General features: G+C 38.4%; 1 protein-coding gene and 1 non-coding gene across 8 annotated transcripts in view; both read right to left on the bottom strand.

Annotated features, from left to right (window-relative positions):
• The window catches only part of Lama2 (laminin subunit alpha 2), a 647938-nt gene that overhangs the window by 546022 nt on the left and 84339 nt on the right, over window positions 1-17577 (bottom strand). The window lies entirely within an intron of this gene.
• LOC120100129 (U6 spliceosomal RNA) lies at window positions 14046-14152 on the bottom strand. Its single transcript, XR_015656206.1, has one exon. It is a non-coding gene; the product is annotated as a U6 spliceosomal RNA (small nuclear RNA).

Below are 17577 nucleotides of genomic sequence, written 5' to 3'. Positions count from 1 at the left end.
TTCACACTTACCACAACCCACACTCAGATAATAAGGTTGTGATTATATATGACTGTGTCAGTCTATCAAAAATATTGAGACCTATGGCTATGTAACCTTAACCCTTAAATAATCAGTAATCCTTTCTTAATCTCACTTACTCATTTGTCCAGCAAGGATATTAGCTCCTTCTTTATGAAGTCTTTTAAAAAATAATTGGATAATTATTGATGCAGCTAAAGTACTTAGCATGTCAAGGTAAATGCATTAACCATTGTCATCGTGACTTATTTCACATGTAGTTTTTGGCCTCATGAGATGCTCCAGAGTTCGTTATGATACCAGGAGTCTTAAAATCACCAGACAGAAATACCCTATATTTTTTAATCAGAGGACAAAAAAAAAATCCAAAAGTATTTACCAATAATTATCATTTTGGCATTTTAAAATTACGTGCTTAGTAACTACTGTGGACAGGGGTCTGTCATCTCATTCATAGATGTCCTCTGATTCAATATTCACCATAGAACTATGAAGCAGATGACAGAAGTTAACCGGTCAAAATCCCAACAGTGAAACAATACTCAAGGGCTCATTGGATTTAAACCTCAGTCCTTACATTCTAAGTCCAAGATCGTTGTCTTCAAGTTTTGTTTTCCTTTTTCTACCACAACCAACTATTCAAGATTACTGTTACCAAAGCTCTGGGATATAAATGTTAACAACATACTTAACTGAAGTATGGGTTGAAAATTTAACCTGCCACACACCAATCTTAAAAGTACAAAATGGCACCACTTCCGGGAGACAAAATTATGTCCTCTGATCAATAACCACATTTCTCAAAGAAGACACACAGACCGAATGACTGTTGCAAGACTGTTTATAGTAGTAAATGGAAAGGAAAAAGTCTTGGGTAGATTTCCTGAAATTAAAAAGTTCTACATAAGATCGTATTGGAAACTACAGAGAATTCACAATCATTGGGAAGAGAGAAAAAGAGGAGAAGAAGATGGGGACAGAGGAGGAGTCTGTATATCTCATTCCAAAGACTTGACACTAGACCTATGAAAAAAAGTTTTCCTTCCTTTCTTTTTAGGGATATTTTGTGTATTTACATTTCAAATGCTAGCCCCTTCCCCTGCTCTCCCATCCCACATAACCCCTCCCCCTGCTTCTGTGAAGATGTTCCAACTCCCACCCATCCACGCCCACCTCAACACCCTGGCATTCCCCTACACTGGGGAAACAAGCCTTCACAGGACCAAGGGCTTCTCCTCCTATTGATGCCAGATAATGCCATCCTCTGCTATATATGCAGCTGGAGCCGTGGTCCTTCCATGTATACTCTATGGTTGGTGGTTTAGTCCCTGGGAGCCCTGGGGTGTCTGGCTTTTTGATATTGTTGTTCTTATGGGGTTGCAAACCCCTTCAACTCCTTAAGTCTTTTCTCTAACTCCTCCATTGGGGTCCCCGTGCTCACTGATGGTTAGATACAAGAATCCTCATATGTATCAGTAAGGCTCTGGCAGAGCCTCTCAGGAAACATCCATATTAAGCTCCTATCGGCAAGTGCTTCTTGGCATCAGCCATCTAATCTCATATCTAATGATAATGTGTGGGTTTTTTTCCCTTGAGTTTGTTTATTTAGTGGATTACATTGATGGATTTCTGCATATTGAACCATCTCTGCATGCCTGGGTTAAATCCTACTTGATCATGACGAATGACCATTTTGATGTGTTCTTCGATTCAGGTTATAAGATTTATTTTTTGGAATATTTTTTTATCCATATTCATGAGAGAAATTGGTCTGAAGTTTTCTTTCTTTGTGTGGTTTAGGTATAAGTATAATTTTGGCTTCAAAGAACAAATTGGGTTTTGTTTCTTCTGTTTCTATTTTGTGGAGTAGTTTGAAGTGTATTAGTATTAGGTCTTTTAAGGTCTGATAGAATTCTGCACTAATCCCATTTGGTCCTGGGCTTTTTTTGATTGGGAGACTTTTAATAACAGCTTCTATTTTTTTTCAGGGGTTATGGGACTGTTTAGATGGTTTATTTGATCCTAATTTAACTTTGACACCTGATATCTGTCTAGAAAATTCTCCATTTCCTCCAGATTTTCCAGTTTGTTGAGTATAGGGTTTTGTAGTAGGATCTGATAATTGTTTTGGAATTTCTTCAGTTTCTGTTTTATCTCTCCCTTTTCCTTTTCTGGTTTTGCTAATTTGGATACACTCTCTGTGTCCTCTGGTTAGTCTAGCTAAGAGTTTATCTCTGTTGTTTTTCTCAAAGATCCAGATCTTTGTTTTGTTGACTCTTTGTATTGTTTTGTATTGTGTTTCTATTTTATTGTTTTCAGCTCTGAGTTTGATTATTTTTTGCAGTTTATTCCTCTTGGGTGTATTTGACTCTTTTTGTGACCAATTATGTGGTCAATTGTGTCAATGTTTTACATGGTACCTTTTGTCCCTGAGATTCCTTCTTCAACCTCTTGTGTTCTGTTGGTGATGTATCTGTGACTCCTGATCTCTATCTATCCTAGGTTTTCTATCTCCAGGGCTGTCTCCCTTCGTGATTTGTTTACTGTTTCTATTTCCATTTTTAGATCCTAGATGGTTTTGTTCAATTCCTTCACCTGTTTGGTTGTGCTTTCTTTAAATCTTTAAAGGGTTTTTGTGTTTCCCTCTTAAGGGCTTCTACTTGTTTATTCCTTTTGTTCTGTATTTCTTTAAGGGAGTTATGTATGTCCTTCTTAAAGTTCTCTATCATCATCATGAGATGTGATTTTTAAATCCAAGTCTTGTTTTTCTGGTGTGTTGGGGTATCCAGAACTTGCTGTGGTTGGAGAACTGGGTTTTGATGATGCCAAGTAGTCTTTGGTTCTGTTGTTTAGGTTTCTGTGCTTGCCTCTTGTCATCTGGTTATCTCTTATGCTCATTTGTCTTGTTGTCTCTGAATGGAGCTTGTCTCTCCTGTAGGCCTATAAGCCTGTGACTTTAGGAGTGAGAGCACTCCTGGGAGACCAGCTCTCTCCAGGCAGGATTTGGGTCTGGAGGGTTGCGGGACGGCCTTAGCTCTGGAAGCAAAATTTTATATCAAATAAGAACCAAAATTAAAAATGTAAAATAAATCTAGCTATGGATAAAGTTTGTGCCTTGGTTATACAATGTTTGGTGTTCTTTTTTATTTTTTTATTGGGTAATGTTTAGGATGTCCTAAGGAAATAGACAGATAGTTCTAAAGTTAGTAAAGCTTGTTGCTCTTGCAACGCACCCAAATTTAATTTTTAGTACCCAGGTTGAGTGGTTTATAATCATGTGTAAGTGCAGCTTCAGGGATCCAAACCCTCTTCTGGCCTTTGCAGATATTTATACTCAAGTGTACAAAACTCAAATACCAACATGTATACATACACAAAAGTTAAAGGAACACAAATCTTTAAAAAAAACACATACACACACAAAACAACTATCAGGAGAGTTATCTCAGTAGCTTTTGTGTAGACTACAATAGCATTATTCTTATGAAATTACACATAAGATACTGTTGGCATTATTCTTCTGAAGTTACATATACAGACACCCAAGCTGGTAGAAGAAATGAATCATCAGGCATGAAAATTTTTAATGAAAGAGGAAAAGCATCATTTATACAAAATGTAAATAAATGCAAAAACATCCACCCTAAATCCCCAAATGAATATTTCAGAATGAACTCATGGTGTATTTTGATTCTTTGGCCAACTAACAATACAGTAATGCTGACAACCCCTGCAGACTAGATGGAAGTCTTCTGTACAATGCTATGTTTCATGCTCCTTAGTGATATTACTCTAAGATGATGGGAGGAAATATATAGGATCATTTAACATCATCTCCATATATACTAAAAAGCATGGAAATAGTGATGGGATGGTTGGCTTGAGTGGTCTATGAATACATAATAGGGAATCTCCCCTAGCCAAAGAGAGGTCCATTTAGGCAGGAAGGAGGTATTAGCCACAGTAGATCGAAACACATCTCATACTTTGAAAACCCATGATTTCACCGAGATACCCCCAAAATAATCATTGTAAATTTTTCTATCCAAAGCAGCCAAATAAATGTTTCACTGTGAAAAAAATCTACCTGGTGGGAAACAGTTAATGATTAAAGGCTTTTCTTTCTGTAAGTATCCCAGCCAAAACAACAACAACAACAACAATAACAAACATTTTCTAAGGCTCAACAGTGGCTATTTGAAGATAGGAAATAATTAATGCTGAATTTTATAGAACTGTTGATTTTTAAAGCTGCATTACTAAAGATATGCAGATTACAGATTATAGGACATGGTATCATTGATTTTAAAAAAGCCAGGCAGAGCAGGGAGAAATCAGAAAAGGTAGCAATGATGTTTGCCAACCACCGCCATCATGAAGCAGGCTGAAGTCTCTTCACATGCTATCCTCCACTCTTTATTGCTAACATTTCTATAACAAAATGTCTGAAACCTTAGGATATCAGATTTTTAAAGTAGGCAGTCCACTGATACTCCATTCAGCTTGGCAATGCTCTTATTTCTTCATTGCTTTTTCTACATCTTGAAGGTGCAAAGAAATTTTTATTAAAGTCAGTCTTTCTCACCCTCCCAATCTTCCAACATTTTAATCTCTATTTTTTCCCCTCACTTTCCAATGAAATGTCTGCTCCTGTCCCAACATCAAAAGCCCAGAATTTTGCCATGAGCACCGAATAGTTTCAAATTTCATGGTATCTTGCAGTATCCAGCCTGGTAACAGAACTGTTAACCTTGACTAATCCTTATTTTAAAACAGCACCCTTCAAAAGAGCCAGGAAGCTATTGATTTTTTTTACCCCCAATCTGCACAGACAACCATATGACCCACTTTTCTTCACAGAAACCCATTTCATACGCAAGACCACATATATCATAGGCATAAACCTAGCAGGAATGAGGAAAACTAAGAAAGGAGATTATGAAACATGATGCGTAGAAACATGATGCATGATGTGCTCTATGCAGAAAGACTTGGAACTGATATAGAATGCAGGAAAAATGCATATCTTCAGTCCAATAACTCCTTTTTTTTTTAGTTCTATACCAAATACAAAGACAATGATCATTTTGTAACAATGTACAAAACAGTCATGAGTCTTTATTTTCTACCCTGAGGTGTACACATGCACTCCACGGAAGATAAGAAATTTAACTATGCTGTATTTGGGACTGTCTAAGGGGCTATCAGCAACAGTGGGAATTAGGGGGAAATAATGCTATTGCTTAGGAATACTTCCTTAATGGTTTCAAGAACAAACAAAGCAAATTTCCTCAAATTCTCACCTATACAAAGAAAGCTTATTCCTCACAGAATATTTTCTTAAGAGGAAGTTGAAAGCCTACAATGTTTTAAATAACACATCTGGGTGTCTAGAGAAGGGAGTAAGGCATCTAAGCTGGATGCTTGTCACTACTGACCTTCCTCTTTGAGGGGTATGAATGAGTCATTCGAGAGGAAGGTCATTCCTCCAACACTGCCCATAATGGGGAGGTCTTAGTCAAATGAGCTTTACATAGGAGCTCTCACACAGCAAGAACAGGAACAGGGCATAAGCAACCAAAGATCACATTGGGTTACAGAAGGGATTTGCTAGCACTTCTCAATTGTATCAGCATCACAGCAGGAGATAAATAAAAGGATGTGGTTTCTGAATTCTATACAGGACATGGGAAAGTGTGAGTGACTGAAGACTGGAATAAAAAGAGTTGAATTTGTAAGAAATTTCCACACTACCAAGTACAGGTACTGTTGTCCAGGTAACCACTGTGTTTATTCATTATTTACTAGGCTGGAGATACAATGGAAAACATTGGGCAATGCTTAATGGGGTCTGATTACTTAAATTTTAAGTTTAGTGAAGAAAATAATAGTATTAATGGTATATGTTAAAGAAATATCATTAACATTTATATTGTGTTCACAAACTAATTCAAATCACTGAAATACAATTTATCAGGTACATTGTAATTACAGTCAATTTTCCTTTGCTGCAAGTTCTTTCTGCTCACTTCAGACCATTAGCATTTTTTGTCTGGTCTACAGCAGTAGTTTTCTAAATTGATTTCTGTTCCATATCTTCCCCTCCCTAATTCCTTAACTTCCAAAGTATCTTTCACAAACTCATTCTCTAAAATGAGTCACTGACGGAGATGGTACCCTGTTAGAGCCCATTAGTGAAATTCCATCTAGAAGATGAAGCCTAATCTGTCTCCCATGGCATTGCCCCATCTTCCTTTCTCTCCTGTAATTCTGTAAAGTAAATACTAACCTAATAACCTCCCACCTACCCATATATCTAGAATGTTCCCATCTCCCCAAGCTTCTGGGTATTAAGGCTCATTTCTTTAGAAAAACAGGAAGTCCCTAGCAGTTCAGTTCTAGAATATCAAAGTCCAAGGGAAAAAAGTCTTTAATTTTATTAATAAGAGCACCAATGATATGTCAGTTTAACTGAAAGAATTGAGAAAAGTAATTTACATAGCAGTCTATCTTTTGGCATATTTATCTAAAATTAAATTTTTGGTGGTCATGCACATCAGCAATTTTTAAGTAAATATATAAGAATTAATTAGAAAGGCCTCACCACATTTCTGAAATTAGAAAACAAGAAAGCAAATATCACAGATACATAACACCCAAGTTTCAGATACAGTATGTGTATACACCATAGTGATTGTAATGGAAATAAAAGCAACAGTCTTATGCTAGCATTTGTAAAGGAAGAATGGGAGTTAGGACAGATCATGTCATGCAACATTTATCATTTGTTAAGAAAAGGTGACAGTATGTCAAAAGTTCAAATTTCTAAGGAACAGGAAAGAAAAGATAGATTTTATTATTTCCCCACAAATTTATTTTAGAGTAACAATAAAGAAGACGTGGTTGATACTACCATGGTTGGTGCTTAATGGCTTCAAACAAGTAAAATGAGCTACTCTGTGTGAGCAATTCGACTGGAAGGACAGACTGTGCTGTGGGTGGAGAAAGGTGAATTTTTTTCCTGTAGAATTTTTTTCCATAACCAAATATTTGAGGGGATAAAGGGAAAAATGATTTCTTTTGTCTTATGGTTTCATTGGTGTCCGTCAACTGTGGTGGGAAGAACAAAGCAGCAGAAGAGTCATATCACAGTGAACTAACTGATCAGGGCACTAACCTTTTCCATGTCAAAAATTAAAGAAGAAAACACCATTTTAGTTTCAGTACACTTGGTTTTTGGCAACAATTACCACTGAAGTCCTGAAAATGAATATTGAAACTATTGAAATACTATCACACAGGGGTGTTACATAAATTTAAAGTAAACCTTTTGTGGATTAGTATTCTAGATCTTTTTTTCATGACATTTATATCGACTGAAACACATCATGAGATATATACATGAATGAAAAAAATCTGCTTTTATTGTCGAAAGGAATTTTTTCCCTTGTGGAAAGGTTTAATGAGAGAAGAGTAGAAGAGGAGAGGAGTAAAGGCCAGCCATGAACACGTGGAGGGAAGGGGGAGGGGAATGGGGAGAGAAGGGACAAAGGGGAAGAGGGGTAGAGGGGAAGGGCATGAGAAGAGAGCAAGAGCTAAAGGAATTCGAAAGGAATTCATAAGAACCAAGGAAAAAATTTATAATATCCACTGTGATTTGCTAAGGAAAGAAAGAAAGAAAAAAGTAAGGAAGGAAGAAAGAAAGAAGGAAGGAAGGAAGGAAGAAAGAAAGAAAGAGAGAGAGAGAGAGAGAAAGAGAGAAAGAAAACAGACACACGTTTACTAAGCAGAAGTGGGGGAAACATTAGTCAATGGTCATGATATGTCAGCTGGTAGAAATCTTTTTATATAAAAAGTCTTAAAATAAGCTTGTTTATTTATAGATGTGAATTTCCTTTGTCAGATATGTGGACAGCTCAATAAACATTCGTTTCCTAACCCTAACCTAATATGACCCAATATTCCATGAGAACTCATCTACAAACAAAAAAATTGACAGTGTTATTTCACACACAAAAATTAAATCCCTAAGAGAAACTCTCGATTTATTCCTTTGCTCTCGGTGGATATTAACATATATAAAGTAAAAACTGTAGTCTAACTAGTCTGCAAACTGCAATTGGTGTGCTAGTCCTAAAGTCAATGATCTTTTATTCAAACTGTCCATACTCAGAGTTTACTGTCATTTCAAAAGTTCCATTCAGATGGGCATCTTTTTATTAGAAAAAGGAAAATATTTTAAAATGTACATCCATTATTAGTGTGTGTGTGTGTGTGTGTGTGTGTGTGTGTGTGTGTGTGTGTGTGTGTGAGAGAGAGAGAGAGAGAGAGAGAGAGAGAGAGAGAGAGAGAGATTTTGGTGTAGAAGAACAATACAATTTTTTCCTTCTGTAGTGTCATATTTAATATTAGGAAACACTGTTGTTATCCATCCATGATATTTTGATTAGTGAATGTAAGAACGTGCAATTTGTTCTATATAATAAGCTATACATAGGGTGGTATTGATCACTTTCCATGTCAAGGCATGAAGAGTAGAGTTGGACCTTTACCTGTCTGCCTCCGTCAAGGTGATCACCACTTTGCCAGAGAGTACAGCATGACTTTGGTCATGTCTGGCCTGTAGAACAGTGCTGCTTTCTCCACATCCCTGATAACTGTGTTACAGAGTGAACTAAAATGAGACAAACTCTGTTGTTTGAAGCAGCCAAGATGTGTGGGTTTGTTTATTTTATCAAGACTATCTTGACTAGTGTAAACGAGTACAGTAAAGCCCCGAGGTACTGGTAACACATCTCTGCGGTCTCTAGGGCTAAGGTGGATAATGTGCAGCAAAACAAATGTTCATCTCCATCTAACTTCTAGTCCATCTTCTTCAAGAATAACAAAGAGAAACTCTATTCCTGAAGACCTCAGGAATATGACATGGCACTTTATCTCACGTGATCTTACCTCAGAGAGAGGGGGGGGAGGAAGAGGAGGAGGAGGAGGAGGAGGAGGAGGAGAGAGAGGAGGAGGAGAGAGAGATGAGGAGGAGGAGGAGGAGGAGAGAGAGAGGAGGAGGAGGAGAGAGAGAGGAGGAGGAGGAGGAGGAGAGAGAGAGAGAGAGAGAGAGAGAGAGAGAGAGAATGTCACATCCTGAACAAATACAAATACATGGTGGTTCTCATTGTGTAAGACACTGTTTTATACATGACTGAGGATACTCTGAACAAAACATAATAATCTCACTTCACCATGAGGAAAGAAGAATTTCTAATCGATCAGTAAAATAACACTACACACAAGTAGCAAAAGTCTGAGTTGTACCTCCTGGGACTTTTTACTCTTTACTTTTAGACACATAGATGGTAGCTTGTCCAGCCCTTGAATATCCTTGAATATGAGGGAGTGGGGCAACTAACTCCAAAGACAAGCATTTAACTTCCTACCTGTGCCTTTCATCTATTATGACCACCAGTACTGGCGAAACGTGACTGCTCCAACCATTTGGTAATATCAGTGACTGCCACTAATAGATGCCTGCTGACACCCCCGAGGATGTACTGTGAGGGGCAAATGTGCTGGTTGGTGGTGGCTTCTAAAATCCTGAGAGGTGGCATAGCCCATCCTTAGTATAATATTTTCTTCCTTTGTGTTCAGCATTCTAATCTCAAAACTTTTAAATCACCAAGTGACGTTTGACAAAGAATTTTACAGTTGGCATGTCAAGAGAAAAATTACCATACCATAAAACATTTCTATGGAATTATTCAGGTAAATGAGTGCCAGGAGCCAGCAAAATGGCTTGATGGGGAAGAGTGCTCACCACTAAGCTTGGTAACCTAGATTCAAACTTTAGGACCCACATGGTAAAAAGAGAGAACCAACTCCTGCAACATGCCCTCAGACCGTCACCCATGCTCCCAAACACGCATCATTCACACAGATACAAACACATTAAATAGATAATTTGAAACTAAAATCAAAAGAAATTAGTGGTGTGATTGAAGTCTTTTTGGCTTCCCCTGAGTTCATCCGCATACTTTGATGCTAGCTCATCATTCTTTCCAGCTTAAGCACTAAACTCATGCTGCTCATGGGCAGAACCCTTTGTCTACAGAGACGGTGGGTGCTATGAATCAGAGGAACTTGAGTGGAGCCTCAGAAGATCGTTTGTTCTTGCAAGAGGCGCTTAACTGCATCTTTTGAGCAGGTTCACGTCCCTAGTGATCCTTGCTTTTCAAGAATCCTTTCAAACATTTTTCTTAGCTTCCATTCCCTCTAGTATCCAATTTCTGGCATTTCTTTTTTCTTTCATGTTATTCCTCTTGGTACATGATCCAGGCTGCTGCTCTCTTTTTGTGACAATCCATCAAAGGGAAATCAAAGGACTTCATTTTTTTTCTTAACCTAATTTTCAATGTATAAATTTCATTGATGCTTGCTGAGTATTCATGATGACAGCCGTCTAAGTATATTCATATTAGTACTGTGGAAGCATTTGGAAATAGGACAATAACTTTAAATTTTACTTAACCAGGGAATATACAAGGTGCTATCTGTCACTTATTTCACCAATAAAGTTTTATTGAAACATAGTCACATTCATTTTCATAAGTGTAGTACATAGCTGTCTCCTCCTTGCAACACTGTGGCTGAATCATAACACAGACCTTAAATTATCTGCAGTATTTACTATGTGCCTTTTATAAATATGTTTTTGATCTCTGACAACTATCACTTAATAAGAACAAACATTTCATCCGTAAAGATTAAAGAGAACAGAGACTATAAGCAAATTCAAAGATAAAGCAAAATCAAATATGTTTTTGACAACTATTTTGTAGCAAATGATGGGTCTGTTCTGTGATACAAAGAGCCTCACTTTGGAAGGGAAAGGAACCTTAGACCAGATCTTGTCCAGGGCTTCTGTACTTGGGTGACAGTATTTTCTACATTTGCAAAGTCTCCTGTACACGGAACAGGAACCTATGCCTCACATAACTTGTTTGGATTCATTTGCACTAAAATGACAGAGATTTGAAGATCCCGAGAGTCAGTTCACCTTGGACACTAACATTCTTCACATTGCACTGTTTGTTAACAAGACACTGTATTAAAGCTAGTCTGAAAAACAAGAGATTCTTTTTTTGTTTCTATGTTCATGCTTTTCTTAAAGAGAAAACTGTAAGCACAGAGTACATGCTGGGGCAAGTTTCTCTTCTCCCAGGCTTTTGCTTTTCTCATGTACCAAGCTCAGGCCCTGGACTCTGGAAGCCTGCACTAGCAGTAGCCGTGGAGATTCTGGAAACCAGTGAACCTTGTACACTAAAGTACTGTAGTCAGTTCTGTGAAGGCCAACTCTACTATGGTCTGACTCTTAACACTGACCTGGAACTGGATGCTTATGAAGTACGAGAAATTAGAAACTAAATTAAACTAGCAATTCTCATTTCCTTTTAAAACTTGATTTTCCTTCAACCACATTAATCTGTGTGTTCCATCATGCCCCTTCTTCTACCATATACTCTATATGTAACCAATTACTATGTCCTATAGAATAGAAACGCTGCAACAATCAGTTGGTTTATTTCCATAGTCCATCCCCTCAGCAAGCATCCTATTTTAAGACTTGAAAATTCCTTCAATTACTCAAGCAGATTCTATCTTTTTAATTATTTAAAATTTAATTTTTTTAAAATAATTTTTCTGGCATAGGACTCAGAGGCACCTGAACTGAATCTGACCTGAAAGCTTCCTCACTGAGGACCAGCATTCATGGTAACAGAAGGTGTCATGAACATTTCCAAAGCAGAGAAGCACCCAATAGCCCTACCTAGCTAACTTGTCTATGATCCACAACAACTATCATCACACCTTGATAGCCTTTATAGGTGCTGTAGTGACACACGTAGGTGATAGTGGCCAACAGCTCTCTAATTGGACTCACAACCTACTCAACTGGAAGAAATCATGCCTGGTATTGGAAACCTCTTCAACTACCCAGGGCTAGGAAAGCCATGGGTCTTAGAGGAGAACACACATTGCTACCTTACATAACCACCAATATCTCTAACTACAGTCTAAATATCTGGTAAGTATAGTCCTTACCCCTTATTAAAGAAAGGTCTTTTTGCAACCATTACAAGAGACCACCTCCAATCAAAATGCAGAATTGTGAAGCTTATGTTTAGTTCCAATTGATACATCAACAACATGTAAGATGATCCTGCACTTGAGGCACAGAACATTATAGAAGAGATGGTGGGAAAAGTGTAAGAATCTAGTGAACAAGGAGCTTGCTGTGAGATTCCTAGGAATATCAGAGGCTACCCCCATATAGCCTTGCCAACATGACTGGCTAAACATAAGCTGAATAAGGATATCAAGGAGAGATATGCCAGAGAAGGAAGTTCAGAGAAAGACCATATGTCTCAACTCTACACACACACACACACACACACACACACACACACACACACACACACATACACGCGCGCAAAACAAACAAACAAAAGTAGGCAACTGAGGAATGCTGAGAGTAGAAATCTTTCTTACAGAAGGGACACTAATTGATTATTTAATACCAAATAGTCAATCAGGAAAAATATATACATACAAGTAACATTGTATATCCTGAGCAGGTTGTGGTTTCGTGTTTAGAAATTCAATTACAAGGCCATAAATTTGAAAGAGGGCAAGGTGTATGTAGAGAGCTTTGGAGGGTGAAAAGGGAAGGGGAAATGATATAATGATATTATAATCTCAAAATAATGAAGGAAATGACTTTTATAAGTATGTGTCTGTGAGTGAATATGTACATATATGTTCAGGTACCTGTAGAGACCAGAGGTGTCTGGTCCCCACACAGGACCCAGGAGCTGGAATTACTGGTGATTGCAAACCTCCTAAAATAGATGTTGAGAAGCAAACTCAGACCCTTTGTAAGAACAGCCCTTGTCTTAACCACAGAGCCACCTGTCCAGTCCCATTTCAGTAGACTTTTAATAGACTTTGACTCTGTGGTCCGCCCAGCTCATTTCCAGCCTGCAGTCAGAAATCTCTAGCAAAGCTCACAATGCAATCCATGACTTTGCCTCCTCATAATCTTTACTTTTGACATTCGCTTCCTCTTCTAGATCCCTTATTCTCTACATACTCTGTAGAGGGTTGAATATTCCAACCCTCTTTCAGCAATTAGTAATAAATAGATAGTAAAAAATAGTAATAAACATGTCTGCTTGGTTGGGTTCTTGTCATAATCTATGCTATATTAATTCTCTGGACATTTTTTCTTTATTAACTTGAGTATTTCTTATCTACATTTCAATTATTATTCCTCTTCCCGGTTTCCAGGCCAACATCCCCCTAACCCCTTCCCCTCCCCTTCTATATGGGCTTCCCCTCCCCATCCTACCCCCATTACCACCCTCCCCCAAACAATCACATTCACTGGGGGTTCAGTCTTGGTAGGACCAAGAGCTTCCCCTTCCACTGGTGCTCTTACTAGGCTATTCATTGCTACCTATGAGGTTGGAGTCCAGGGTCAGTCCATGTATAGTCTTTGGGTAGTGGCTTAGTCCCTGGAAGCTCTGGTTGCTTGGCATTGTTGTTCATATGAGGTCTCGAGCCCCTTCAAGCTCTTCCAGACCTTTCTCTGATTCCTTCAACGGGGGTCCTATTCTCAGTTCAGTGGTTTGCTGCTGGCATTTGCCTCTGTATTTGCTGTATTCTGGCTGTGTCTCTCAGGAGAGATCTATATCTGGTTCCTGTTTGCCTGCACTTCTTTGCTTCATCCATCTTATCTAGTTTGGTGGCTGTATATGTATCAGTCACATGTGGGGCAGGCTCTGAATGGGTGTTCCTTCTGCCTCTGTTCTAAACTTTGCCTCCCTATTCCCTGCTAAGGGTTTTCTTGTTCCCCTTTTAAAGAAGGAGTGAAGCATTCACATTTTGGTCATCCCTCTTGAGTTTCATGTGTTCTGTGCATCTAGGGTAATTCAAGCATTTGGGCTAATAGCCACTTATCAATGAGTGCATACAAAAATATGGAACACTTTACGAATTTGCATGTCATCCTTGTGCAGGGGCCATGCTAATCTTCTCTGTATCGTTCCAATTTTAGTATATGTGCTGCTGAATCGAGCACTCTCTGGAAGTTTTATATACTCTCCACACTTTACTCAACTCTAAATTCTGTTTCTCTGAACTTCTCTTGCTTGTTCTAACATTTTCAGACTAGTACATCTTTCTTCAGGAAAACTCCCTTAACTCATCTGTGACTGTTTATATATGCTTGGCCCCGGGAGTGGCACTATTAGGAGGTGTGGTCTTGTCGGCAGGTGTGTCATGTAAGTGGGCTGTAAGACCCTCATCCTAGCTGCCTGAGAGCCAGTCTTCTCCTAGCAGCCTTCAGAGGAAGAGGTAGAACTCTTAGCTTCTACTGCACCAGGCCTGCCTGGCTACTGCTGTGCTCTTACCTTGATGATAATGGATTGAACCTCTGAACCTATAAGCCAACCCAATTAAATGTTGTCCTTATAGGAGTTGCATTGGTCATGGTGTCTGTGAACAGTAGTAAAACCCTGAGACATCATCTAAGATTTAACTAATCATCTGCCCTCTCATCCTACAGCATCAGTAAGTAAAAATTTGTTGTACTTATTTCATCATATGTCATTTACCTTGCTTTCAAACATTTTCTCATTCAACTGTGTCCTAAAGAAGATACACGACCGGTTTGATTTTTTTTTCCACAGTGACTAGATCAAAATTGTATATCACCAGAGTGACTAAAAATGTATTGCAAATACCAGTAGAAGTTTAGGGCACACTGTTCAAACTCTGACTAGCATTACTACTATCGATCCATTATTAGAAAAAAATGTGAGTTGTTAGTCCAGGAAATCTCCTGCAAAGGGTATCTGAAACTGCATAGGCACTTTCCATTCCATCATCTGACAGGATTAAATGAATTTCAACCTAAACAGGATGTAACTGTATAGCCTATTCACACTTTTTGCTTCTACTTTGCAAATTTTTATTTATGTCTATATACGTGCACATGATTGTATGAGCCAATGCGTGTAGGTTGCTTGAGAAGCTTCAAGAAGATGTCAAGTCTCCTACAGCTAGAACTAAGGTCAGTTGTGAACCACGTAATATGAGTGCTGGGAATCAAACTCAGATCCTCTGCAAGAGCAGCCAATGATATCAAGTGCTGATCTGTCTCCCTGGCCCCCATTTTGAAAGTTTTTTTCACAAGGTAGCACCATATAACCCTATAGGTTTTGCTAGCCTTTGGCATACTGACAGCAAAGGCACATTCGTTTTTGAACTTGAGAGTTAGGTCAATCTTCTTGACTGATCTCACAAGTCACAATGCTTTTGGTGGAAAGTCAACATTAGAAAAATACCAGCAAGTGCTCTGTAATTTCAAGCCACTCTTTTGGTAGGATGCAGAGATATATTTTGTCCTCATGGTCATACCTGTGTTTGATAAAGCAGGTAGAGAGTAATCCAAGATGATACAAAAGACCAACTAAGATCCTATGTAGAGCACACTCGTGCCTGATTCCTTACTTTGATAGATTAATTAGTAAGTGACAGAGTAGGAATTTTACATGGTATAGTAGGTCTCTTTCAATGCCAAAAAGCTTTAAAAAGCATTTAAAGAAGATAACTTCATTTGAAACACTGGTCAGCATTTGTGCCAGGATTCCCTATGCTTAGTGACATTGTCACTGAAAAGAAGTCACTCTATCCATTCCCAAGGTAGATAGCCTTAATCATCTACTCATTGGCACAAGAAAGATTTGTGCCCTTGTCTCCGTAACATTAACTTTCAGCTCTTCATTGCCCCCACTGAGAGACTAAAACCCTCTTCCTTTGTCTGCCTCCATATTTTCCCATCCTTTGTCTTCAAATTCCCACAAAAAAAAAAAAAAACCAAGAAAATTTATAAGGAGTAATGGCTGAGAACAAGAGACTCTTAGTCCATATAGCTAGGTAATTATATAGTTATATATATTACAAATATATTTCCAGACTGTGTCTTGAATGAGCTATACCACTGATCGATGAAGCCAGAGTTACAGGCAGTTTTGAGTCACCCAACTATGGGTGCTGAACATGGCCCTTTACAGAAGCATCATGTATTTTTAACTGCCGAGCTGTCTCTGCATCACACCAGCGAAGCTTCTAAAGCTATTGTGAATAAAATAATGCCTAAAGCAGAAAGAACAGTGAAGTTTTAATAATGCTTCTGGTTTATTGCTTGTATGTTTTCTTTTAAGTAACGTCCTGTCCTCATTCCTTTTGAGTGTTTATAATGTGATCCGGGCAGAAGAAAAAAATTTGAGGCATGTCAAGTTTCATTTTTATCAGTATCCTTTCCTGCACGTGGCTGTGTCTTTGAGCCAAACCCAGAGGCAGGACTATCACACCATACAGAAATCAGAGTCCCACTCTGCAGTGAGATCTTCTGTTTTCAGCTCGTTAGCACTGGCGCCAAAGTAGTAAAAAGTCTGGAGCACATTAGATGGCTTTGATTCAGCACCATTTCCTGTAGCAATGGCTTCAGCTACTAGGGTAACTCTGTGGAGTCACCAATGCTAAAAAGCCTTTTTTTCTTTCTTATTTCCATATAATAACTTGCTAGTGCACTGTCTTACATTTGAGATATGGTGATCAACTTGTAATTTTCTGTATATTTTTCAATAAACTCATTTGTTATTTAGTTAAGAATTTCTATGTCAGCAGTGAAAGAATATTTAGACAAAAACACAACAGCAGCATAGCTAAGAGGCCATTGGTACGTTTTCAAAGAACAGTGGGAAAAGCATTTTCTGAGACATAGAGACCACTTAGGATTATCCTTAAGGCATTACAACATCACTTCAATAAAATGACTTTTCCTTGCCATATATTTTCTGGGCCTCTAAGATTTCTGTAATCTATCCTCTCTAATGCTTCATTATTTCTAATTAAGAATTTCTTATCCATGAGGAATCAATCATAGAGTTGTAAAGAGACAAACCGTGAGGAGGTCTCCAGGCCAAGAACATACACATACAAATGCCAAGGTGGCTGCCTCCTAGACCCTAAGTCCAAAGTCTGATCCTCAGAACTCACCAACGCCACTGAAGGTCTCACAGAGAACATAAAAGCTTTGGAATAAACTAATACATACCATCCAAAGAAAAGTTATTGTTCACCATGCACAGTGTTGAATTCTCCAACGTTATGCGTATAACATTCACAGTCTAGCAGCACTGATCATTATAATCTACAACAGATGCGTACCAGAGGATCACAATGGTCCAGTAATGAACATGACAATGCTACTCGGGCAGCAAAAGACAAAGCCATGGTTAAGGGTAGCTCTTTCTATCTCAAAATCCAGTGCTGTTAATGGGCAAAGTGTCTCACTGGTTAAAGAAATAATTCCAATTGGAAGTCATAACCCATGCGCAACAAGTATTTCTGTTGAGCTGGACTACTGTCACATGCTATAGACTTCTGTGGAGTAACCCATGTCTCCTCTACTTAAATTCTGCTAGTGCCTTCTCCAGA

This window comes from Rattus norvegicus, chromosome 1 (genome assembly GCF_021556685.1).
Source record: "Rattus norvegicus strain SHRSP/BbbUtx chromosome 1, alternate assembly SHRSP_T2T, whole genome shotgun sequence".
Lineage (NCBI taxonomy): Eukaryota > Metazoa > Chordata > Mammalia > Rodentia > Muridae > Rattus > Rattus norvegicus.
Note: the sequence above shows the minus strand (reverse complement) of the source record. Positions and strands in the feature narration are given on the sequence as shown.